Below are 20356 nucleotides of genomic sequence, written 5' to 3'. Positions count from 1 at the left end.
GGACTGGAGTACTGCACACGGGCACCGCTCACCGTTTGCCGATGTGGACCCACTGACTTGAAGGGGTCTGTGATCTGCATGATTCAGTCGGCACCGCCAAAAAAAATTGAATATGTTAAATTTTTTTGCGGTGCTGAAGTATGGACCAAAATCCCACAGAAGTACTCTGTAGTGCTTCCGCGGGCTTCTGCTCCGTGCCTCCGCTCCTAACCGTTGTGTATCTCATGGATTACTGACCCATTCAAATGCTGCCATACGGGCCACACACGTTCGTGTGCATGAGCCCATAAGGCTAGTTTCACAGTAGCGGTAAAAGAGATCCGGCAGGTTGTTCCGGTAATGAATAGCCTGCCAGAGCTCTCTGGATGCTGCATGGTCGGATGCTACCTGAAACACCCGCCGACCCCAACATGCACGACCACTGCTGATGGATTGCTGGGTGGTTGCAAAACACCTGGTTTGAAGCAGTGTATAATGTGATGGAAAACTGAATCCAGACAGCAAAGGAGGCAATATGGATAATAACAATACATTAGTAAGTGCCTTGTATTAACTTTCTCTACATGATAAATGCCATTTGCTGAAAATGTAATGTAAAAAGATCCACATTGTGCACACAGTTTAAAAATTGGTACAGTTTTTCTTTCAGTAGCTGATTTGAAAAACGCTTGAAAGCACATTTGATGTTACCGCGAGCCGCCCCATCTAATAACACTAGTGTAAAACTAGGTTTCGATTCTTGCTTGTGTTTCTCCTTTCCTTTTCCAGCAGTAGGATGTGAAAAGCTAGTGAGCGATCCTTCTGAAGCTGCTATATCTCTACCCCCCCTCCCCCACTTGCTTTCCTCCTTGACTGACTAATCTTAGTCAAGAAAGTGAACTAAATGAGTTGCTGCACTGTGAAGATCAGTCCAGTTGTAGCACGCCGGGCGGAGAGAGGCTGGCTGCTGAGGGAATACAGGTACAATACGTAGAACTGTCACCATATGTGTCTGTATAGAGGAGATAGCCGTATCTGTGCGGTTCTCATTTCAGATAACGGTACCGCTAGCAGTGTATTGTGCTGTGTGATGACTTAGATACTGTGTTAGGGTAACTGGCTCTAATACAATTTCTTATACTGGCGTGATAATGGATTTTGGTACAAATGTCTGGAATAGACAAGAGTTTAGTTTCATGTCAGTTATTTGGAAATGGTTATTGGTCTAATATGGGATTTCGGAGGTCCTAAACCAACAAAGAATGGTGCAAATTTTTAATACTGGGGCTCCTTGAGGGTGGATTCACACATAGTTTTGTGGCATTTTACTGCACTTTTGCTTTTATTGGTGCATTTTTTTGTTTAAAAAAAACACCAGCTCCGGGACCAGTAGTGCATTTGTTTTTGTCTATGGAGTATTTTTCAAAACTGCAGCAATGGCATTTTCTCCAGTTGTTTTTTTAAAACCCTATAGGGAAAGAAACAGTTACACATTTCTTAAGACAAAACACTATACAAAACATATGCGTTATGCAAAAACACCCAAGCAGTTGTCATGTTTTTTTGTAGCTCTAGAAAAGTCATAGTAAGGGCTCGTTCACATGAACATATTTAGCGTTACGCATACGGGCTGTTTTCTGCATTCTGGTTTGTATACGGAATCATTCATTTCAATGGGTCCGCAATAGATGCGGACAGCACTCTGTGTGCTGTCTGCATCCGTTGCTCCGTTCCGTGGCCCCGCAAAGATTATGAGTCCTACCCTATTCTTATCCATTTTGCGGACAAGAATAGGCATTTCTATAATGGGCCTCCTGTTCCATTCTGCAAATTGCGGAAGGCACACGGGCGCCATCTGTGTTTTGTGGATCCGCAATTTGTAGTGCTTCGTGTGAACAAGCCCTAAATCTGTGTGTGATGGAAGCCTAACAGGACAGAATTTTCTGTCACACATCTACTTTTCATTGAGCCTGAACCAAAAGAACTACTAACAGATTAATTAATTGGCCAGGTCTACGCAGAACCGCTCTGATGTTTGTTTCATCCTTTATTTTCTTGCCAAATGTTCTTATACACTATAGCCTCATTCATACGTCTGTGTCTATGCTTAAATCTGTGAAAAGGTGGTGAGTCCGTGTGTCCGTTTTTTGCTGTCCCTGTGTCATCCGTGTTTCCCTGATCCTGCCTAGCTGAGAAATAATTTTCAAAGCATCTTTTCCTAATGATCCATGAAACACGGGTGGCATCCGTGTTGCATCCATGGTATTTACGGACCCATAGACTATAATGGGAGTAATGGATCCGTGAACACGGACAAAATAAAGCATGCATCTGTGCTAAAAAACGTGGTCTGTAGAAAAGGTCCCAAGGGGTAAAAAATCCTCTCTAGGGCTCATGCACACGGCCGTTGGGTGCTTTGCAGTCTGCAAATTGCGGATCCGCAAAACACAGAATTCTGCATTTTGCAGAATGGAATGGCCATCCACTAATAGAACAGTCCTATCCTTGTCCGTAATGCGAACAATAATAGAACATGTTCAACAGCCATGAGGACATATAGACATGGAATGCACATGGAGTCATTTCGGGGGGGTTTTGCATCCCCATTGAAATGAATGGTTCCACATACAGGCAAAAAAAAATAATAATAATCGGACAAAAAATACGTTTGTGTGCACCGATTTGATACATATGCAAATGAACCTGAGATGAGTCCTGTTCCTGACTCATCTCAAGTACAGGACACTTCTCAGATTAATTTGCATATGAATCAAATTGTTGTTTTTTTTACACAATAAAAGCACACAGAGCTATGGGGAATGGATATTGCGGATGTGCTCTACAGGTCTATACACAAAATCCCGGTGATAGGTTCCCTTTAAGGTGATTTCACTCTTCAATGGAAGGGAGAGATCTTCGGTAGAACTGCATCAAATTTGCATTTTGAAATCTGCATTCATGTAGGGGGTCTTCTTAATGGTACTACAGATTTCCACGGCAGGATGTAGTATAGTGGGCATATCCGGATTCTGCCTTTTTAAGTTTGCCCAGGTACCAGAAGAATTGAATCTCCTGAACAGTTTAGCTACGGAGCCTCTAAATTTCCTTTTCTTTTAACCTTTCTTTTTTATTAGAAATATATAGACAATAGAATATATTCTGAATCTGAATTGTACATTTGCCATGATAAAGAAACACCCAAGGAGCAATACAAGTCCAAGAAGCAGAACATGTCCTATTCTTGTCCGTTTTGCAGACAAGAATAGGCTTTTCTAACAAAGGGAAGGAACGCACATGGCTCGTATCTTGCGTATCCTTGATTTGCGGACCACAAAAACTGTGCATGAGGCCTAAAATAGTAATAGTTAAACTGGGTAAGGGAGGGAGGGGAGGCAGGAGTGATATGAGAAGTCAGGTGAAGTAGCAGGCGAGGAGTGAAGAGGGGTATGAGTCAAAGTTAGGCTACTTTCACACTTGAGTTTTAGTTTTCCGGTATTGAGATCCGTCATAGGGGCTCTATACCGAAAAAAAAAAACGCTTTAGTTTTGTTCCTATTCATTGTCAATCGGGATAAAACTGAACAAAATGCTCCAAAATTCATTCCTTTGCGTTTAGTTGTGTTCCCATACCGGACAGCAAACTGCAACATATTAAAGTTTGCTTTCCGACCTGGGATGCGGAGCAAGACACATTCTGCCACAATAGAAAATAGAAAATTGATCCGTCCCTAATTGAATTTCAATGGAGTTCATGACGGATCCGTCTTGGCAATGTTAAATATATATATGTTTATAACGGATGCAGATGGTTGTATTATCAGTAACGGAAGTGTTTTTGCTGAACCCTGCCACATCCAGTAAAAACATTACTGTGAAAGTAGCCTTAGGGCTCGTTCACACGACCATGACGTTTTTTGCGGAACAGAACAGGAGGCCCGTTATAGAAATGCCTAGTCTTGTCCACAAAGCGGACAACAATAGGACAGGACTCATAATTTTTTGTTTGGCCACTGAACAGAGCAACGGATGCGGACAGCACACAGAGCGCTGTCCGCATCTTTTGCAGACCCATTGAAATGAATGGTTCCGTATACGGACTGTATGCAGAACGCAGAAAACGGCCCATATACAGAACGCAAAATACGTTCGTGTGAATGAGCCCTTAGTGTCATAGTATCCAGTAATAGTAACGGAGGAAAGAATTGGCAACAATAAGTATAATATGGATACACCACCTGGATCTTCCTGTACAAAACCTCTAAATGTAGACCAGGGCAGCCAGACCTTACTAAATTTATTATGGCTTCTGAATCCCCAATAAGAAATCTCTTCTAGTCGGTAAATCTGGTTGACTTTCAGTCGAGTTTCATGAGGTGGGCAGTAGAACTCTGGCAGCTGCTTTGATAGAACGTAGAATTCGTTTTGTGGTAGTTGGTATGGTTTCAGTCAGAAGCGACAGCAGGAAGATCTCTGACAATGTAGCCATATGTAGCACAGGTTGTTAATTGTCTTGATCACTTCAACCCAAAAGGGATATACATTAGGGCAAGACCACCACATGTGATAATTAGAGATGAGAGAATTTCTTGAAAGCTCGATTCGGCTGATTAGCCGAATAAAATAAAAAAATTTGCTTTGTGGCGAATTTCTTCGTCACAAAGCGCATTTTTTTGTAAGTAGCAGGTACAATGACAGGGAGCTGCGATAGCACTGCCCCCATCATTGTACCCCTCAGATGCCACGTTCATACATGATCGTGGCATCTGAGTGTAAAATTAATAATAAAAAAAAAAAAGAATTAAACTTACCGCCTCCATTTGCTCGCGATGGGCTGGCCGCCGCCATCTTGCATGAAGATCTTCGCTGAAATCCCGTGCAGCACGAGATTACAGCATTACGCCGGCTGACATGGTGACGTATAACATCATCACGCTGACCGGCTGGATTCGAACCGGGGATTCGATTCGCTCATCTCTAGTGATAATATGTTCCAATGTTGGATTGACATTTCCAGTGTGTGAATGGGCAGGATCTATTGAGCAGAAAGATGCGGAGGATCTACAAAAATGTTTGATAGATATTAATACAAATACTTATAATTTACAGTTTTCATCTAACATTATCAACACATCAATAGAATTCTTGGATCTACAGATTACGATAGATAATGAGAACTTGGTGTGTAATACTTATCACAAACCAGTGACTAAAAATAGTTTCATCTTGTACACTAGCTGCCACCCACCTAGGTGGCTTCTCAACATCCCATTAGGGCAATTCATTTGGATTAAAAGAAATTGTACCAAAAATGTAATATTTGAAGAAGAGGCCAAAAAAATGAAAGATCAATTTCTAAATAAAACATATCCATCAACTGTGATAGACTAAAGCACGCGATATGGATAGACAATCTTTCTTCAATAAAGATACTTTAACACAAGTTAAATCTAAAGAGGACACTTTACGACAGTGGCAGTCATGCCGGCTATTTTGTACACTAAAGCGCTCCGATTGGTTAGTCTGCAGAGACTAAATAATCGGAGCGCGTTGTTAAATCAATGGCCGGCTTTCTATAAAACGCAAATGTCACTTTAATTAAAATACATATACCATACAAGTATCACTAAATCTGGTTATTGCCACCTAATATTTCAGTCCCATATAAGACACAATTGTATTGCACAGAAAGCGGGTGTAGTGATTTGTTTATATGGTTATTCTGTTCATTTTTATACTTTTTTAGGATTTTGTGATGCTTGTATGGTATATCTATTTTAATTAAAGTGACATTTGCGTTTTATATGAAATCGGCTATTGATTTAACATTGCACAATACAAGCTAAGCAGGTGTAGTGTAGTGTCATTAGGTCCTTGTAACACTGCCATCTATTGGCCTTGTTGTGTATTGCAGTTACAGTTCAGAGTGAAGTAGGAGAACTCGCGCTTACTAAGTAACGATATGCGAAAATTATGAGCTAAAGCGATACTACATCTGTACATTAGGCGGTCACAGGATAAAAATGTAACTGTTGGCCAGTACAGGCCCCAAAAATTAAGCAATAGGCATTCACCTGACAGCAAAAACTTTGGATTCTGTGGCTGGAGGTACATTAAGTGGTCACAGGATAAATATGTAACTGTCAGCCAGTACAGGCCCCAAAAATTAGGCAACAGGCATTCACCTGACAGCAAAGAACTTTGGATTCTGTGGCTAGAGGTACATTAGGCGGTCACAGGATAAATATGTTACTGTCAGCCAGTACAGGCCCAAAAAATTAGCCAATAGGCATTCCCCAGACAGCAAAGAACTTTGGATTCTGTGGCTAGAGGTGCATTAGGCCAGTATAGGTCCTAAAAATTAAGCAATAGGCATTCACCTGACAGCAAAGAACTTTAGATTCTGTGGCTGGTGGTGCATTAGGCAGTCACAGGATAAATATGTAGTTGACCTGTCGCCCAGTACAGGCCCCAAAAATGAGGCATTCACCTGACATAAAAGGCCTTTTATATCACTGTATATACATAAGGCAAGAACCATTCTTTGCTCTGGGTGGTGGTATATATGTGTGGGCTGGCATGAGGAAATTCAATTACATGTGGTCATTACAGATGTTGAATTCCTCCGAGATCCATAACTCATTAAATTTTTAAAATGTGAGGTAGTCCACACTGTTGTGAGCTAGGCGAGTGCGCTTATCGGTCACGATTCCCCCTGCTGCGCTGAACGTCCTTTCAGACAGAATACTCTATAAGGGGCAAGCCAAGAGTTCCATGGCAAATTGTGCCAGCTCTGGCCACAGGTTAAGCCTGCATACCCAGTATTCAAGGGGTTCCTTGCTTCTCAGAGCATCAACATCGGCCATTAACCAAATGTAGTCGGACACCTGTTGGTCTAGGCGTTCCATGAGGCTGGATCCGGAGGGCGGCTGTTGATGGGTTGGCTGCAAGAATGATCTCATATACGAAATGACCAACACATCTTCAAATCGCCGTCTTTTTGCAGGAGTGGTAGGATTAGTACCCGCACCTGTTTCGCTGTGGGTGGATATTCCTCTGCCAGTGCCCGCAACAACAGAATGCAACATCTCTCGCAGCAAGACTGGAAATGCTGCATTCTGACAGCCCTCTGTGATGCTGGTAACATGTTTGCCATTTTGTGTTTGTACCGGGGAATAAGTACGTTGCCACCCAGTACAGGTCCTTGACCTTTATGCTTTTTATACGGGGGTCCCTCTTCAAACACTGGAGCATGAAGGCACCCATTTGCACTAAATTGGAAGTGGTGGAGCGCCTTGGATCCTGCTTATCGCCCAGGAGAATGTCGTCCTCGGTCTCCTCCCCCCAGCCATGTACAACACCAGGGATCCCCAAAAAGTTTAAATCTGCGTAAGGTAAGATGTCACTGATGGCGCCCTGGTTGCGACTGACCAGTTTGGTGATGTCATCAAATGGTCGCAGACGTGTGCATGCGTCACGCTTGAGGCGCCACTGGCACGGTGAAAAGAAACCAAGCTCCCCAGAACCTGTCCTGCTGCAGAGTTCGTACAGGTAGTCATCAACGGCACGTTTCTGCTGGAGCAGCCTATCAAGCATATACAAGGTGGAGTTCCAGCCGTCGGGCAGTCATAAATCAGACGTTCGATGGGCAAGTGGTGTCGCCGCTGAACGTCAGCAAAGCGAGCCATGGCCGTGTAAGATATTTTAAAATGGCCAGAGATTTTCCTGGCCTGCCGCAAGATATCCTAGACCCCAGGGTATTTGGCAATGAATCGCTGCGCGACTAAGTTCAGAACGTGTGCCATGCACGCCACATGTGTCATTTTGCCCTGTTTCAGCATGCTCAGCAGATTAAGACCGTTGTTGCACACAACTTTACCAACTAGCCTCCGATCGGCCTGTGACTGCAGAGCTGAACGCAGTGCAGGACCGGTGTGGCTCTTAGCTTCCAGGCACAACAGCAGGAGAACAGCATGGCAATGTCTCACCTGGCACATCGAATAGGTTCTGGGAAGCTTGGGGGGTGCAGTGGAAGAGGCGGTAGCAGTAGAAAAGGAGGAATCAGCTGAGGAGGAGACAGAGGATGGAGTAGGAGGAGAAGAAGAGGCGGGCCTGCATGCAATCCATGGCGGTAACACCAATTCCACACGGGTGCCACGGGTTACATGCTTGATGGCCGTCAGAAGGTTCACCCAGTGGGCAGAAAAAGTTACTGTATACGCTGTGTATACAGTGCAGGAATGCCAAGCGTGTGCAAAGCAGTAATCAAAGCAAAAGGTGGCTACTTTGAAGAACCTAGAATATGACATATTTTCAGTTGTTTCACACTTTTTTGTTATGTATATAATTCCACATGTGTTAATTCATACTTTTGATGCCTTCAGTGTGAATCTACAATTTTCATAGTCATGAAAATAAAGAAAACTCTTTGAATGAGAAGGTGTGTCCAAACTTTTGGTCTTTACTGTATATGACACATATACACATGTATATTATATATACAGTACAGACCAAAAGTTTGGACACACCTTCTCATTCAAAGAGTTTTCTTTATTTTCATGACTATGAAAATTGTAGATTCACTCTTAAGGCATCAAAACTATGAATTAACACATGTGGAATTATATACATAACAAAAAAGTGTGAAACAACTGAAAATATGTCATATTCTAGGTTCTTCAAAGTAGCCACCTTTTGCTTTGATTACTGCTATGCCTTATGCCCATAGAGCAGTTTATGACCACACATGAGGTGTTTTTGTAAAATTAAGAATAAGGGTAATATATATTGAGGCCTGTTTGGCTGTTAACCCTTTCTGCCTTACAGGAAAAAAATATATATTAAAATGTAAAATCTGCAAAAAAAGTGAAATTTTGAAATCTCACCTTCATTTTCCTCTACATCTCATGACATAAAGGGTTAACCACATTTGTAAAATGAGTTTTAAATAACTTGAGGGGTGCAGTTTCTTAAATGGGGTCATTTATGGTGGTTTCTACTACGTAAGCCCTACAAAGTAACTTCAAAACTCAATTGGTCCTTAAAAAGTGGATTTTGGAAATTTCCTTAAAAATTTGCTTTTAAAAATCCAAGCCTTCTAACGTTCTAAAAATAAAATGACATTCACAAAATTATGCAAACATAAAGTAGACATATGGTCAATGTTAATTAATAACTACTTTATGAGGTATCACCGTCCATCTTAAAAGCAGAGAAATTCAAATATAGAAAATAGTGAATTTTCCCAAAATTTTAATACATTTTGGATTTTCTTTTTATAAATAAAAGTTAAAACATATTGACTCAAATTTACATAAAGTACATTGTGTTATGAGAAAACAAAATCTGAGAATCGCTTGGATAAGTAAAAGCATTCCAACCAAAGTTATTACCACATAAAGTGACATGCCAGATTTAAAAAAAATATATAAAAAATAGGCTCTGTCCTGAAGGGGTTAACTATATTTAAGAGTTTATTTATAATAACATGTTTTTTCAGTATTTTCATTTTTTGTTTTCCCGGAGAACCCCTTTAATTCCTCCCTTTGGAGAGACGTGCCCAGCCCCATCTAGCAACTGGTTGCTAAGACCTGTTAACCATTACTTGCTCAGGGCACACAAACCTATATATAAATAAATATATATATATATATATATATATATATATACGGTACACAAAATGTTTTGACCTTTTAGCACCTTACATATAGGAAATGGACCTAAAACCCACTTTTGTGGTAGGACACTGCATTATTTACTTTGTGCCTGAGGAGTTGGTTAGATTAATTTAATGCATGTTATATGCTATTGTCCACTGTTAGATGTTGCAGACTTTTACATTTAGAGGGGGATTCCTCCTTAGTGTCGTAGGTGTGCTTCTTTTATCTATTTTTGTACTGTATGTTTTCTTCAGACTGACCTGATAATAAATATGTGATTTGATACTATGTTTACCTTGTGCATTGTGTTAGTAATATATCTTTGCTCAGTGATATATATTGTATATGTTTTTTAAAGTAATAAAATATAATAGAAACTATATAAATTTAGCATTGCTTTGAGGCTTTTTGTAGCACAACTGATGGATTTTAACTATTAGGCTACGTCTACACAACGACATTTGTCAGATAGGGCACAACTACACTGCAACATTTGTAGCGCAACATTTTGTTGCACCAATGTTGCACGACAATTTATATAATGGCAGTCTATAGTGTCGCACTGCAACATGCAACATCGAATGTTGCGTTGCAGTTGCAGCATGTTGCAGTGCGACACCATAGACTGCCATTATAAAAATTGTTGCGCGACATTGGTGCAACATAATGTCGCGCGACAAATGTCGCCGTGAAGACGTAGCCTTAAAATACAGCTGCAGAACAAATGAATGAAATCTTCTGGTCTACAGCTGTGATTCAATAGTTAAAATCGAACTGTTGTGCTACAAAATGTCACGGAGGGATATTTATCAAAACTAGGGCAACGGAAAAGTAAAAAAGTTATGGCTCATGTAGGGCAGAAAGGGAAAAAAAAGAGCAAAAATACTGGCTTGGTCCTTAAAAGGTTAACAGTACATAATATAAATAACTACAGGTGCACTAGCAACAGATTATCCATAACCCCCAACAGCAATGTGTCTAACAGCAACAACTCCCTCCCCCAACTCAACACGCAGTCAAGACTGGGTTCACATCTGCGCTGTGAACTCCGGCATTCTGTTCCGGAAATAGTGAACTTTGTTGCTCCCTGTATGATGTTCGCTGTGTATAGGGTTCCCACCCCGGTTATGAATAAGAATAAATCACAGCAAAAATGTTTTCTTTGCTCGAACTGTGTTTCTCATTTATTTCGGAAAAGTAAGTAATGCGGCAATACAAGTAAGTAATGCGGGCCAAAAATGAGTATAAACGAAAAGTTATGAAAACGTAATACAATGACTGAAATAATACAAAACTGAAATAAAATAAATGACATAAATCCTCTGTCTCGTCCGTTATGAAGAGAAGAGATCTTCAGACCTCTAGAGTTCTTCAGGCTTCACTCAGGTGGCCATAACGTCTGTGATTAGGGGATCCGGATGTCTGATATAAATTTTATTAAGGTGTGCATATGTATATTGGTCATATTTGCAATAAGTACATAGGTAACAGATATTAAATAAGCACATAGGTCACAAATATACAACCTGGAACAGGGGTCCAGTATATACCAATAGGGACTTACCTGTGCCTCAGTTAGGTAGAAAATGAAGAAAATGTAGAAGAGTGGCGCACAGCTGAAGTTCAGGCACTATTTGGCGCCAGGAAGGTAATGGTGCACAAGAGAAAGTGAGCTGGGTCCTCTTAAATAGGAGGAGTGGGAGTCCCCAGCTGTAAACGGTGGCCAGGAAGCACGTGTCGAACACAGGACGCGGTGCGTTCCAACCACCGGATGTAGATCAGGGTCTGAAACTCACGGAGGCCGGAAGTTGCGCTCCAAGGGCAGGAAGATGTGTGGGGATGAAGCGCAAACTTAGAGAAGGGGAGGAAACAGGGGAGCGGGGAGATAGAATGGCCGGATACTATAGGATAAGACAATATGTTAATCCCAAAAAAATGACAGGATGTAATAGAAATGAGAGAATAAGAGAAAATAGGTGAAAAATAAAATGAAGCGAAAAATATAAATAAATATAAGGGAGAAGAAATGTGAGATGAGATGGAAGAAGAGGGGAAGTGATCAAAGGATAACCTTATGCGGCACCGGGTCTTAGTAAAGGTCATGGGGCCTGAAATACAAAGTATCCACTGATTAGTGTAATCATACAACAAAATAATAGTCAAGTTCAGAAATGCATATACCATATGCATATCCTTCACTGAAGGAAATGGTTAGACCTGGTATATTACATGAGATTTTGTATTTCATATTCTCTATTCTTTCCTTTGGGGGGTAAGGCTCTGTCATTTGTATTACGACTTCATTATTTTTCATTTATACTCATTTTTGGTCCAATTTTGTGCCGTTCTTTTCTATGTCTTTAGTGACTGATGAAGGCCTGCGAGCCAAAAATGTTTACACATATTGCCGCATTACTTACTTTTCCGAAATAAATGAGAAACACAGCTGTGATTTTTTTCTTATTCTGTTCCGGAGACAACTGTGCACTGCCAAATCCCCATTTACAGTAATGGCATCCGGCGGTAATCTGGCTGCTTTCTGGCATATATGCTGGTTTTCGGCCGGACAGAAAATGTTGCGTGTAGAGTGATAGGTTTCAGTTCCTGAGTTCACAATGCAGATGTGAACCCAGCCTTAGGGCTCATTCACATGACTGTATGAATGGGTCCGCATCCGGATGGCAATGGGAACACTGTGGATGGCTATGGGGACACTGTGGGTGGCACTGTGGATGACACTAGGGGCACTGGATGGCAATGTGGTCACTGTGGATGGCACCTGGGGGCACTGTGGATGACAATGGGAAAACTGTGGACAGTAATGGGGGCAATGGATGGCAAAGGAGGCACTGGATGGCATCAGAGACACTGTGAATGGCAATAGGAACAATGTGGATGGCAAAGGGAACATTGTGGATCGCACTAGGGGCACTGGATGGCAATGTGGGCACTGTGGATGGAAATGTGGAGGCACTGTTTCACTGTGGATGCAATGGGGGCACTGGATGGCAATATGGGCACTGTGGATGGCACATAATTACCCCTGGGGGGCCACTCTGGGGGACATTATTACTGCTGGAGGCCACTATGAGGGACATTAGGTATACTCTAGGTTAGGGTCTAAAGAAAAAGAAAGACAACAGGTGCAAAAATGGTTGCAAAATGGCTATAAAAAAAAAATAAGAATGTAGCCTTAGATAATAACCAGACTACATTTTATTAGTAATCAATACAGGAATCTACATAGTTTGCCTCCTTGTGCTCGAACATCTAATTTGCATATGAATAAAAACTCATATCTCTGCAACTGTTTAGCCTACAGACAAAAGAAAGGTATTGTTTTTTATTTGTTTATGCTGGACTCTTTTGATTATAGGGAATGATCATTTTTTCAAACGATAACTTTTTAGCCAAGTCAGATTTATGATCGGCCCTTTAAGACTGTAATAAATGTGGTTTGACGGTAGCAGTTTATTCGTCAGTAAGCAGCTTTACAAAAGTCGCACGTTTTTATGAAAAAGTCGCATGTTCTATTAAAAAGTCTCATAAGATAAGCATTGTCCTCACTGGAGTGAAATTGCGACTTTTTTGCGACTTTTTAAATAGTCCCAATAGTAAATCTGTCTAGAGATTCATTTACATAAGAAAACACGCCCACTTTCAGAAAACTGGCAAATTTGTGCGCAATTTTAGCGTTTGGGACTTTTTTGGGGACTTTTTTACTCCATTATTCTGACCTGAGCTAATGATAAATCTGGCCCTTTGTTTTCTACACACAAGTGATGCAACAGATGTCCGATCTGTCCTTGAAGTAACGGTGAGGCTGCCGGAAGCTAATAAACCTTCACCTTATTACAAAGGCGCCTGGAGCCTAGCATAATGGCTAAGTCCTTCCTTTGTCTTTCCACAATAAACTTAGTAAAATCCACTTGACTCTCCTGAAGAGTAGATGGTAGAATACAGACTTCACCTCTGCCTATTTTCCTGGCTTGATAATGAGACCACGAATTGGTTCCTCTGGGCCGTGGAGCCCAAGAGAGAGCTGAGAGAAGAGGGGACCTCTCCTTCCCCCTTGCTCCTCACTCCATCTCCTTCAACTACCACACTCTAACTCCAACTAACTAGGCCTGTACCAAATATATATATATATATATATATATATATATTAATATATGCATGCTAGTGTTATCCCCATCTAGTGGTGGAATGTGTGTAGTGCACCTGACAGCCTGGTAACAGGGATTACACACATGAATGAAATACAGCATGACATTACATATGACATAATAAGCTTTTGCAGTGCCCACATACACTAGTGGGACGCTGTACAGATGAGAACTTATTATCTACAGGATGTAGTAGACAGGGGTGGGGGGCACAATTAAAGTTACGTGCAGACAAAAGGCCAAACTGTACTTCTTGCCAGTTGTCAAAGAGATGTTAATGAAATTAAAGAAGGCTAACGGTACTGCTTTCCCAGGTAACGTAGAGATGCTAATGATGGTATGTCTCCAGTCCATCCAATATTGAGAGGCTGTATGAATCCATAGACCAGAAGATATACTTCAAAAGCCATAATTCAAGTTTTATTTTCTTGTATTCAAGGAATTTGGGAGCTTCTTTGGTCTTAAGCGTCAGGATTTCCGGCCTTAGGAAACCTACCATATTACATATTGGTTGAAAGGATATTCAATATCTGTGTTTGACATGCCTGGGTTGGTAAAAATATCCTGGAAAACTTACCGGTCACATTCCTACAGGAAGCAGTGTACAGAAATGGGAAACATCTGTATAGAGAAAGGAAATATACATTTTATTAGGAAGCGTTTGCGCAGAGAGAGGAAGTTTTAGTACATTATAAAACAAAAGCATAGAAAAATCAAACGCCAAGATTTTCTGTCACAGTGTGCAAGACTGTCCAGAGAACTGCTGAGACAGAGATACAACAACTTATTAACCACCTCCGGACCGCCTAACGCAGATGTGCGGTCCGGAGGTGGCAGCGCTGCGCACAGTCACGCATATACGCGTCATCTCGCGAGACGCGAGATGACGCGAATATGCGCGCGCGCATGCGCAGTTCGCGCCGGCATTTCGCACAGGACTATTTCGTCAGCAACCTGCCAGCCGTGATCATTGGCTGGCAGGTTGCTGATTTTTAAAAAAGCCAATCAAAGTGCCAGATATCAGATCATATTAGTAAATATGATCTGATATATGGCTGCCTGCTCCTCTGCTGGTTCTTTTCGTCGGTTGGATCCAGCAGAGGAGCAGGCTTCACAGTGAGTACACCAAACACTACACTATAGCCCCTGATCACCCCCCTGAACCCCAATTAACCCTTTGATCACCCCTTTGATCACCCCTGTCAATCACAAGTGAAAAGAAAAAAGTGATCAGTGCAAACTGTCACTTTTTTTTTTCACTGTTATTGACCGTTAGGTTTTAGGTATAGTTTATGTCCCTTGGTTAGGTAGTTAGCGATCAGTTAGCGCCCAGCCCACCGCACCGCAGTCCGTTATTCGCTGATTAGCGTATCGCTAATCAGCATTTGTACTTTTATAGTATCTGGAAGTGATCAAAACTGATCACGGTCAGATCTATAATAGTACTAGTGTCACTTTAGTTCGCCCTCCACCCAAAACGCAGTGTTTGCCCGATCAGGCATGATCGGTCGCCCACACGTGCGTTCGCCCACACCCGCCCCACCGCAGTGACAAAAAAAAATTTTTTTTTGATCACTGCACATTCACTTTACACGCACTGCGGCGATAAAAAAATCAGTTTTGATATTTTTTATCAACCGCAGCGGCCTCCGGTACTTCGCTTGCCTCCCCTTTGTAAGACAGGCTTGCTTTTTTTTTCTTGGGTAGTCTCAGGGAATACCCCTAAATTTAGTTGCCCACATGTCTAACAGGGGGTATTCTTCTGAAGAGGCCTACAGGCTTCTGACCCAGTCAGATGAGGAGTGGGAACCCTCATCTGATGAATCCAGAATACGAACCTGTAGAAAGCAGTGGCTCTCTGACCCAAAGTTCGGACGAGGAGGCTGAGGTCCCTGATACCACCAGGCGTACCCGGCCCCGTGTCGCTAGACCGCAGGTTGCGCAGGATCCGCTTCAAGAGCAGCAGAGTGGGGCTGGTGCTGTCGGATTACGTGGTGAGGCATACACCAGCAGCCCAGCCCTCCCTGGACCTAGTACCAGCACTGCCGTACAACCTGGTGAAGTAGCGAGCACCAGAAGGGCAGTTGAAGCTGGTACGGTGGCACGTGCAGTAGTGACCCCGTCGCAGCCACCGCAAAGACGTGCCCGTAGAGCCCCTAGAATCCCAGAGGTGCTGGCAAACCCTGATTGGCAGTCCCCAACTTCAGCCGCACCTGTAGTTTTCCCTTTCACTGCCCAGTCTGGAGTTCGGGTTGAGACAGCTCAGATCGGTTCGGCCCTGGGATTTTTTGAGCTGTTCTTGACTGCGGAGCTTTTAGACATAGTTGTGGCCGAAACAAACAGGTATGCCACACAATTTATCACCGCTAACCCGGGAAGCTTTTATGCCCAGCCTTTCCGGTGGAAACCAGTCCAAGTTTCCGAACTTAAAACTTTTCTGGGCCTCCTCCTCAACATGGGCCTGACAAAAAAGCATGAATTGCGGTCATATTGGTCCACGAACCCGATTCATCACATGCCCATGTTCTCTGCTGCCATGTCCAGGGCACGTTTTGAGGCCATCCTGTGGTTCCTGCACTTTAGTGACAACACCGCCTCCCGTCCCAGGGGCCACCCTGCTTTTGACCGGCTCCACAAAATTCGGCCCCTCATAGGCCATTTCAACCAGAAATTTGCAGATATTTATACCCCAGAGCAAAACATCTGCATAGACGAGTCCCTGATACATTTTACCGGGCGCCTTGGCTTCAAACAATACATCCCAAGCAAGCGCGCCCGGTATGGGGTCAAATTGTATAAGCTCTGAAGCTCTGTGAAAGGGCCACAGGCTATACCCACAAATTTCGTGTCTATGAGGGAAAAGATCAGACCCTGGAGCCGGTCGGTTGCCCTGACTACCTGGGGAGCAGTGGGAAGACAGTTTGGGACTTGATGTCACCCTTATTCGGCAAGGGGTACCATCTTTATGTGGACAATTTTTACACAAGTGTGGCCCTCTTTAGGCATTTGTTTCTAGAACGGATTGGCGCCTGTGGTACCGCGCGAACTAGTCGCGCGGGCTTCCCCCAACGGCTCGTTACCACCCGTCTTGCAAGGGGGCAGAGGGCCGCACTGTGTAACGAAGAACTGCTCGCGGTGAAATGGAGAGACAAGCGTGACGTTTACATGCTCTCCTCCATTCACGCAGACACGACAATACAAATTGAGCGAGCAACCCGTGTCATTGAAAAGCCCCTCTCAGTCCACGACTATAACCTCCACATGGGAGGGGTGGACTTCAATGACCAGATGTTGTCTCCGTATTTAGTTTCCCGACGCACCAGACGCTGGTATAAGAAGGTGTCTGTATATTTAATTCAATTGGCTCTGTACAATAGTTTTGTTCTCTACAGTAAGGCTGGGAGAACTGGATCCTTCCTCAAATTTCAGGAAGAGATCATCGAGATCCTCCTGTATCCAGGAGGTTCCGTGGCCCCAACCACCAGTGTAGTTAGCCGTCTACACGAGCGACATTTCCCCAATGTCGTTCCTGGTACCTCAACCCAACAGTCACCCCGAAAAAGATGTCGTGTCTGTAGCAGGAGTGGAATAAGGCGTGACACCCGCTATTTCTGTCCTGACTGTCCGGACCACCCTGCCCTATGCTTTGGAGAGTGTTTCCGGAAGTACCACTCACAGGTACACTATTAGCATAGGGATCATCTCACCAGGACAGGCACACAGGGCTATTAGGGCCCATTCACTCACTGCTGCTGCAAACGTCTCCTTTCACATGGGACAAAGTGCATAACGCACTTCGCCACACCAGTAAGCAAACACGTTAATGTTCAGTTAAAAAAGTTAAAGTTTATATGTTCTGTTGCAAAGTTAATAAAATTATTGCGTTGCGGCCTGGTTTTTTCATTTTTTTTTTTTTTTCTTTTTTTACCTTCCAGGTGGACCAACCGATTGACTAGCGGCAGCACCGATGTGCATTCTGACAGAAGCATTGCGCTGCTGTCAGATTACACGCAAGTCGGTGTATGCGGCGCTGCAAGATGGGATTTTCTCCTCTGCAGTAACAGATATGTTTGCCGAGGCATACGAGCTGAGGAGGAGGCGGCGTTCCTATGCTTTGGCAAACACTTTGTATATATATATATAAAGAAAAAAAAAATAAAAAAAATCCCGGCAATGATTTATTCATCCACATCGATTGATGTGAATGGAGAAATCTGGTTTGCCAGGGCATACGAGCTAAGTGGGTATGGATGTAGGGCGGAGCTCCTATGTCCTGGCAGACGCCTTTCCCCTCCATTTTTTTTTTTTGGCAGAGATTTTTTCATCCACATTGATCGATGCGAATGAAGAAATCTGTGCCGTTCATTTTTTTTTTCAGCCCAGAGGCTGAACGGAAAAAAAAATCTCATTACCTGTATGCTCAATATAAGGAGAATAGCAGAAACTCCTAATGCTGGCCATACATGTAATGATTGCGGAGACCCTCAAATGCCAGGGCAGTACAAACACCCCACAACTGACCCCATTTTGGAAAGAAGACACCCCAAGGTATTTGCTGAGGGGCATATTGAGTCCATGAAAGATTTAAATTTTTGTCCTAAGTTAGCGGAAAGTGAGACTTTGTGAGAAAAAAAAAAAAAATCAATTTCCGCTAACTTATGCAAAAAAAAATAATTTCTATGAACTTGCCAGGCCCCTCATTGGATACCTTGGGGTGTCTTCTTTCCAAAGTGGGGTCACATGTGGGGTATTTATACTGCCCTGGCTTTTTAGGGGCCCTAAAGCATGAGAAGAAGTCTGGGATCCAAATGTCTAAAAATGCCCTCCTAAAAGGAATTTGGGCACCTTTGCGCATCTAGGCTGCAAAAAAGTGTCACACATCTGGTATCGCCGTACTCAGGAGAAGCTGGGGAATGTGTTTTGGGGTGTCATTTTACATATACCCATGCTGGGTGAGATAAACATCTTGATCAAATGCCAACTTTGTATAAAAAAATTGGAAAAGTTGTCTTTTGCCAGGATATTTCTTTCACCCAGCATGGGTATATGTAAAATGACACCCCAAAACACATTCCCCAACTTCTCCTGAGTACGGCGATACCAGATGTGTGACACTTTTTTGCAGACAAGGTGGGCAAAGGGGCACATATTCCAAAGTGCACCTTTCGGATTTCGCAGGCCATTTTTTACACATTTTGATTGCAAAGTACTTCTCACACATTTGGGCCCCTAAATTGCCAGGGCAGTATAACTACCCCACAAGTGACCCCATTTTGGAAAGAAGACACCCCAAGGTATTCCGTGAGGGGCACTGCGAGTTCCTAGAATTTATTTATTTTTGTCACAAGTTAGCGGAAAATTATGATTTTTTTTTTTTCTCTTTTTTCCTTACAAAGTCTCATATTCCACTAACTTGCGACAAAAAATTAAAAATTCTAGGAACTCGCCATGCCCCTCACGGAATACCTTGGGGTGTCTTCTTTCCAAAATGGGGTCACTTGTGGGGTAGTTATACTGCCCTGGCAATTTAGGGGCCCAAATGTGTGAGAAGTACTTTGCAATCAAAATGTGTAAAAAATGGCCTGCGAAATCCGAAAGGTGCACTTTGGAATATGTGCCCCTTTGCCCACCTTGTCTGCAAAAAAGTGTCACACATCTGGTATCGCCGTACTCAGGAGAAGTTGGGGAATGTGTTTTGGGGTGTCATTTTACATATACCCATGCTGGGTGAGATAAACATCTTGATCAAATGCCAACTTTGTATAAAAAAATTGGAAAAGTTGTCTTTTGCCAGGATATTTCTTTCACCCAGCATGGGTATATGTAAAATGACACCCCAAAACACATTCCCCAACTTCTCCTGAGTACGGCGATACCAGATGTGTGACACTTTTTTGCAGACAAGGTGGGCAAAGGGGCACATATTCCAAAGTGCACCTTTCGGATTTCGCAGGCCATTTTTTACACATTTTGATTGCAAAGTACTTCTCACACATTTGGGCCCCTAAATTGCCAGGGCAGTATAACTACCCCACAAGTGACCCCATTTTGGAAAGAAGACACCCCAAGGTATTCCGTGAGGGGCATGGCGAGTTCCTAGAATTTTTAATTTTTTGTCGCAAGTTAGTGGAATATGAGACTTTGTAAGGAAAAAAGAGAAAAAAAAAAAATCATAATTTTCCGCTAACTTGTGACAAAAATAAATAAATTCTAGGAACTCGCAGTGCCCCTCACGGAATACCTTGGGGTGTCTTCTTTCCAAAATGGGGTCACTTGTGGCGTAGTTATACTGCCCTGGCAATTTAGGGGCCCAAATGTGTGAGAAGTACCTTGCAATCAAAATGTGTAAAAAATGGCCTGCAAAATCCGAAAGGTGCACTTTGGAATATGTGCCCCTTTGCCCACCTTGGCAGCAAAAAAGTGCGACACATCTGGTATCGCCGTACTCAGGAGAAGTTGGGGAATGTGTTTCGGGGTGTCATTTTACATATACCCATGCTGGGTGAGAAAAATATCTTGGTCAAATGCCAACTTTGTATAAAAAAATGGGAAAAGT

General features: G+C 42.7%; 1 protein-coding gene across 2 annotated transcripts in view; it reads left to right on the top strand.

Annotated features, from left to right (window-relative positions):
- Nucleotides 1-784: 784 nt before the first annotated feature.
- Nucleotides 785-20356, top strand: part of LOC122932627 (complement receptor type 1-like) — a 284179-nt gene continuing 264607 nt past the window's right edge. For both annotated transcript variants that reach the window (XM_044287148.1, XM_044287147.1), the window contains exon 1: nucleotides 785-960. The gene's annotated coding sequence lies outside the window, so the exon portion shown is untranslated. The remainder of the gene's footprint in view (nucleotides 961-20356) is intronic.

The sequence above is a fragment of the Bufo gargarizans genome, chromosome 3 (genome assembly GCF_014858855.1).
Source record: "Bufo gargarizans isolate SCDJY-AF-19 chromosome 3, ASM1485885v1, whole genome shotgun sequence".
Lineage (NCBI taxonomy): Eukaryota > Metazoa > Chordata > Amphibia > Anura > Bufonidae > Bufo > Bufo gargarizans.
The sequence above is the reverse complement of the archived record's forward strand: the minus strand, read 5'-3'. Positions and strand labels throughout refer to the sequence as shown.